Source organism: Papaver somniferum, chromosome 1, assembly GCF_003573695.1.
Source record: "Papaver somniferum cultivar HN1 chromosome 1, ASM357369v1, whole genome shotgun sequence".
Classification (NCBI taxonomy): domain Eukaryota; kingdom Viridiplantae; phylum Streptophyta; class Magnoliopsida; order Ranunculales; family Papaveraceae; genus Papaver; species Papaver somniferum.
The window spans coordinates 187,469,767-187,476,533 of NC_039358.1; the positions used below are offsets into that span (position 1 = coordinate 187,469,767).

At 34.3% G+C, this 6,767-nt stretch overlaps 1 long non-coding RNA gene across 1 annotated transcript; it reads right to left on the reverse strand.

The window, feature by feature from the left end:
- Window positions 1-3,118: 3,118 nt before the first annotated feature.
- LOC113334572 lies at window positions 3,119-6,534 on the reverse strand. Its single transcript, XR_003352870.1, has 4 exons — window positions 6,030-6,534; window positions 5,766-5,942; window positions 4,735-5,032; window positions 3,119-4,018 (listed from the first exon to the last, which is right to left on the reverse strand). It is a non-coding gene; the product is annotated as an uncharacterized LOC113334572 (long non-coding RNA).
- Window positions 6,535-6,767: the final 233 nt, after the last annotated feature.

The following is a 6,767-nucleotide window of genomic DNA, read 5'->3' on the forward strand; positions in this document are numbered from 1 at the left end:
CATCAATTGCACTGCTTCTAAATGGCTCACCAGGTGAGTTTTTCACCCCTACAAGAGGATTAAGGCAAGGAGATCCACTATCTCCTTACCTCTTTCTAATATGTATGGATGTTTTCTCTAGGCTTCTTTCAGCAAAAGAAAAAACCAAGCATATAATTGGTATAAAAATATCTAGGCATAGTATCCCAATCTCTCATCTCCTCTTTGCAGATGATTGTCTGCTGTTCTCTAAAGCTAGTATAATTAGTTGTAAAAATCTCTTAAATATCATAAATCAATTTAGTAATGCATCTGGTCAGCTCATAAATTTTTCTAAGTCAGGCATTTTCTTTAGCAAAAGAATTCACTCAAAATTTCAAAGGATTATGATTAGACTTATGAAGATTAAGAAAATTAGCATTACAGATTCCTACTTAGGAGCTCCTTTATTTATTGATAGATCAAAAATCAAGACTTTTGATAAGATTGTCACCAATATGGAAAACAAAGCTCAAAGTTGGAATGGCACAACTTTAGTTCAAGCAAGTAAAAAAGTCCTTATTAAATCTGCTTTATCTAGCCTGCCCATATACCAAATGGGGTGCTTTTCTTTGCCTATAAAAATCAATGACAAAATAGATGTTGTCCAAAGGGACTTTTGGTGGGGAAAAAAAAAGAACTCTAATGGTTACTATCCCATCAGCTGGGGCTTTATGTGTGAACCAGTTGAAGTAGGTGGTCTAGGCTTTAAGGAAGCAAATAAAATGAATAAGGCAATGATCGCTAAACTAGCTTGGAGGATAGCAACACAGCATAATACTCTATTAGGCACTATTCTTAAGAACAAATATTTTAAAAACTCAACTATTTTCTATGCCAAAAAACATTACAATACTTCGTGGATTTGGGGATGCATTATGCAGGGGGTTTCTCTAATCCACAAATTCAGTTGTTGGGAGGTAGGCGACGGTAAGTCTGTCAACATTTGGACTGACATTTGGATACCAGGTATGGAACAAAACCTAATATCTTACTGTGGTAATAAACACAATCTCTTAACACTTGTATCTGAGTTGTTAGACTCAAATACCAAAAAGTGGAATGTAACGAAAGTTAAAAGTAACTTTACTTCGGAAATTGCTGATAAGATTATAGGAATTAGAATTTTCACAAATATGAATGGTACGTTGAAACAAGACAGATTACGTTGGCTGCTTACAAATGATGGAAATTTTACGGTTAAATCAATGTACAAAAAACTGAAAAATCCTTCTTTGGCTTCCATTAATACTGATATAACTGCTTTTTGGAAATCTTTTTGGAAGTTGAATGGATCGCAAAGAATAAAAATCTTCTTATGGAAGTGTATTCATAATGTCTTGCCTGTTAGGAAAAAACTGAGTGAACATATGGATGATATAGATATAAAATGTATTTTCTGTGATCATGAATGTGAATCTTTAAAGCACTTGTTTTTTGAATGCCCGTATACTAAATTTGTGGCTTTACTGCCTCCTGTTGTGGGTATAAATCATAGTAGTAATTTAGATTACTCTTTTGCACAAATGTATTCTAGCTGGATAGCAGGTATATATGAAAACTCTGAGATAGAAATCATGACTACTAAATGTTGGTTGATTTGGAAAGAAAGATGTCTACGAATCTTTCAATCCAAATCAACAACAAGCATTCAACTATCTCTTGTTGTTCAGGGGCACTTGGCGTTTTGGTCTCCTCTGAGACAATTAAAAAAGGGAGTTATAAATAATACCACTTCCGTGTTACATAGTCATATTGATATAAATGCTAGTAGATGGTCAAAACCCCAAGTAAACCAACTCAAAATAAACTTTGATGCTTCTTGGTTTGATTCTTCTACTCCTGCTGGATATGGTATAATTCTGAGAGATGATATAGGTGGTGCAATCCAAGCTACAGCTGGGACTTTCAGGTCCTCCACATCAGAAGAATCATAGGCTCTGAGTATGCTGGAAACAACAAACTGGGCAAAAAGAATGGACCTAAAGAACTTCTCAGTGGAAGGTGATTGTCAGAAGCTCATCCTTTATGCTCAGGACAAGCAGAGCAACATCTTTTGGAGAAACAAAGCCATAGTATCTAAAGCTGTGAAGATTTTGAAGACATGTGAAAACTTTTTGGGTTTTATGTTTAAGAACAGGAAGGGCAACGAAATGACAGATATTTTGGCAAAAGAAGCGCGTAAACAAGGAATTCATAAACAACAATGGGTGTTGATGCCACATTTTTTAAACTCTGCTTTACTATCAAATGTTTGTTTTTCTAATTCAGCTAATATTTCTAGCTTACAAAATGGAGTTAACATTATGTTGGTAGACACCAATATCTCAAATCCTCTGGATGAGATAAGAGAAACCAACATTTTGGATACCCTATGTAAATTTTTTTCTTTCAATATAAGTAATTTTCAAAAAAAAAAAATTCAAATTTTTGTATGGTCATTTTGTTTCCGGCCTGGTTTAGAAAAGCTCTGCATTTTTAATCATCTATATATGGATCTTCTCAAGTTTCATTTACATGGTAAACATGTTGCACCTTCAACCCACACAACATATTACCAATTGATGCATCAATTATATGTTCCTACAAAATTATGACATATAAGATTAATAATATCTATTTTTTATTTCCGACAGGAAAAACCTTGATGTTTTTCATGGATTAAGTCTAAATATTTTTTTGATCTTTTCGGTATATTATATGGACAGGAGATATCATAGTGCTACACAACCACACTATATTACTTTGGGTGTTGGTAACATTTCCTGCTATCTGTCACTTGAACACCCAGAATGTAAGGGTAATAATATTATCATTATATATTTCCCTAATGTTAAAAAAAAATGAAACAATCTGAGCTGAACACCCTAAATGTAAGGGTAATAATATCATCATTATATATTTTCCTAATGTTAAAAAACAATATATGAAAAACAGATTTCTCAACTCACTGACATTGTTTTATTTAGGGTCATTATTTAGAATGCGCTAATGCTCTACATGAACATAAAAATTAAAATTCTTAAAATGATTAGGTTGCCAGCTGCTCCCCTCCGAGCCAAATCAACTATCAACATCATCCATAAAATTCTCCTTGCTTCAAAAGAAAAAAAAATCTCCTCATCCTTCATTTCCGTATCGCATGTTCCTCCTATATCTGTGAAAGCTTTTGTTCCAGCTCATTCACCTTCTATTCTCATGTTGGCAATTCGCCGTATTGTTAGAAAATCCAAATCCCAAACATGTCATGAGGTTGAAGTTCATATAACTTGTATAGCACCCATTAGATCACAATGTTTTAAATGTGTGTCCATTAATTTAACAAAGTGTTAGTATGCAAAACTTTGACATCAAGTCTTCCATGAAGTATGCTGCTCATGAGTTATGTTTGATGAATGTTTTAGTAACTTCAAAATTCTGGGCCTTCTTCTTAGATCTATACGTAATACGTCGGTACCTGAAAGATAATCTGACATGCATGACCATGTAAAGATCTGTTACACCAATAGCCATCATTAATATAGCTACAATCTTGTCTCTTCTTGTTGCCACTCAATGAATATTTCGTGCAAACAGGGAATTAAGATACCGTGAATTCAGAATAAACACATAAAAAATAAATACTACATTGGATGCAAATATTTCCAAGGCTATAATTGGAAAAGAGGTGTGCAAGTTCCTAAGGTATTAAGAATTGCCGCAAGTACAATAATAAAATTATTGAGACTATAACTCAATCCGGTCGAGCTTCCGTAATATGACAGACGGAGGTTCTAAAGAAATGGAGGCAACCATTGGATGAACAGCAAAAGCAAGGGGCTTTTGATTACTGCAAATTTCAGATCGACCTTTTGTATTCCGGGTTTTAGGATCCATGAGACAGAAAACATCAAAACGTATAAAATAATTTCAATAGACATAAGATCAACTACCATGTTCCCAATCAAATCCAGATGGGCAACTAAAATGGAATCCTCTTGGACTCAGATCTTTCTTCTTCCTGTTATCATTAATTAACTCAGTTAGATTCTCGGCCAAAAATAGCTTTGTCTGACAATCATGTACTCCCTCTGTTTCAAAAAGACCGTCCTCTATTCCATTTTGATCCGTTCCAAAAATGTGTCCAGCTTCTGTTTATAGTCATATTTATCCAATGAACTCTCTAACATACCCTTGAGTTTTTTATATTCATAATTTTTTTTAGTGGGACCCAACCTAAAATATTAATGAAATCTTTAAAATTAAGTAAACAAATATATCCTTCATTCCTTTTTGAAGATAATATATATGGTTCCAAATTAAATTTCTTATAATAGAGGTAATACTTCATAAGTATATAATTTTTTAGTATCTTTATAATCTTTTCATCTCTTTATTTTCCAAACATCATTTTTTATCTCTATAACCTTTTCATCTCTCTTTTTCCCAAACACGATGGACTACGAAAATTAGGCAATGTAAACGAAGGGTAGTTTTTTTTTAATTATTTATTTCCTATTTACAATCCCATAACAAGTTTTGGTAGTTTTTATTACTAACATTTTTATTGAAATAAATTAGGCAAGTAATTAAGGGTAGGAATGTAAACTACTATGGTCTCTTTAATGTCTTGACAAAATCAAACCAGACTGTCTTTTTGAAACGAAGGGAGTAGTTATTTACTGACTAAAATTGGTATGACCATATAAGGAAATCGACATGAGCAAAGATCTGTACCTTTTTTGACACTATTTTGATACAGTCCACCAAATTCCCTTTTCCTTTGATAACTTCGGGACTTTTTGGCAATATTCTGTCATCGTCATTAAAAGATAACTTGCGAGAGTGTATCCCGTATTGAGTGGTATGGGCCATACAGAGGAAATTGGATGTCAGTCCACTACTCCAGTTTAAGGAAGTCGCTTTGGAACAACATGTGCCCGGATAAAAACATATGCATTTCCACCGAGTACCTTCCTCTTGCCCGGCATAACTGCCCTGTCTAACCTCATATTCTCTAAATGTTGGTTTGGACCTACACATAGATTAAAAAACAAAATTATCACCTAATGGGATCAGTTGTCATCAGTTAATCCACTTCATCATTCCAGGTCTCTAGAAGTCTTTCTTAACACCATTATGTCCCCTAATCTTGTATTTAACAGAAAATTCAAGGTTAGGAACACCTATAAGGATTCATCTCCCAAATACTTTTTTAACCCCTTAGATAGAATCATTTTTTTATGCATTCCACAGTACCATCCAGACCTCAGTGTGTTTTGCAATAAAAATTGCAGATCATGTCTCGTGCTCCACTTGCATTCTTAGTCGGTTGTGATCTATATGGATGTAGGGATATAATCAAATGATACGAATTTATGTGGTCCGCTTCATTACCTAGGTCCTAAGGATTGGTTTTTCAATTTGGATTCCGCACTCTGTGCACCAGTGTTCATCTCCCCGATACACCAGTTTATTTGTGGATTCGTCAATCGCTAATCAGTACATGATGGCGTAGATGGTACATACTGAGGTTAGTTAAGTATTGCAGTAACATATATGAAGTTCAGTTAACTATTTATGGTCATATATCATTAATCATTACATGGTCTCACAGATGGTACACACTATACATGTTAATCCTGCATCCAGTGATCGATGCTAGAGAAAGTGTAGATGATATCCTAAGGAGTAAGGTCTTTCTATTAAAAAGACGGAATAAGAATTTGGAAGTTAATATTCTTATGAATTAAATGTAGAATCATCACCTGGTCTAGGAGAACAATTGACAGAAGTCTCGCCAACCACAAATTTTCGAGAAAACATGGTCAATCATTTTGTTGTTCCAAACATCTCTTGTTCAATTTGATACACTTTTCTACAAAACATGGTAATTGCATTGCTGGCTGTTTCCTTCAAATTTGACCTTCCACCAGATGGATGTCCTGTAACTATTATAAACTCATCAATAACTCCAATATATAAATTATCCGCATAAGAAAACAACTCTGCAAGCTAGCTGTTTGGTATACCTGAAAATATGGTAAGCCTTTCTCAAGTAGTATTACATTATGTTTCCTTAAAGGCCATCCCTGTCAAGCTGTTTCACTGCAATTACCTGCAAAGACAACCACTTCCCCGCAATTCACAAAATACAAATAAAAAACTTATGGAACTGGTATCTACTGCTTTTATTTCTTTTTTCGATTCGTAGCAAAAATGGTGAAAGTAGAGTAACCACGACTGACCTGATCAGTGCTTTCGAGGTAGGCCTTACTATATACACGTCCAGATCTCCCTTCACCTAAAACCCACTATTCCGTGAAGTCATTTGTAGCAACAGCTAGCTATCAATATGTGAAAGTATGAGCAGCAATATTTGGAGTTCAAGTGTTTAACCATCAAGAGTAAGTAGTTTTTCCTTCTTAGCAATAACTCCACCTTGAGATTCCGGTTGTTCTGTAAACAAAATTATCCCATCAATTAAACCAAGTTTGAAATATATCATTTTTCGCAGCCGAATGTGTGTACTGATGACTACACACCACTAAGTATCTGTCAAGTTGCGAGGCCTAACTATTTTCATATAACAGAAGCTTCTTAAAATATAAATATCCAAACAGATTAACACCCTTACTGCATTACAAAGCTAACATTCTTGGGTTACAACTTAATTATCGATGCAGCTTAACAATCAGTTCAGTTGTCCTACCTAGCCTAAAAGACATTAGATATATGGAATCAGTACCATGTTTTATGTACACCCCCAG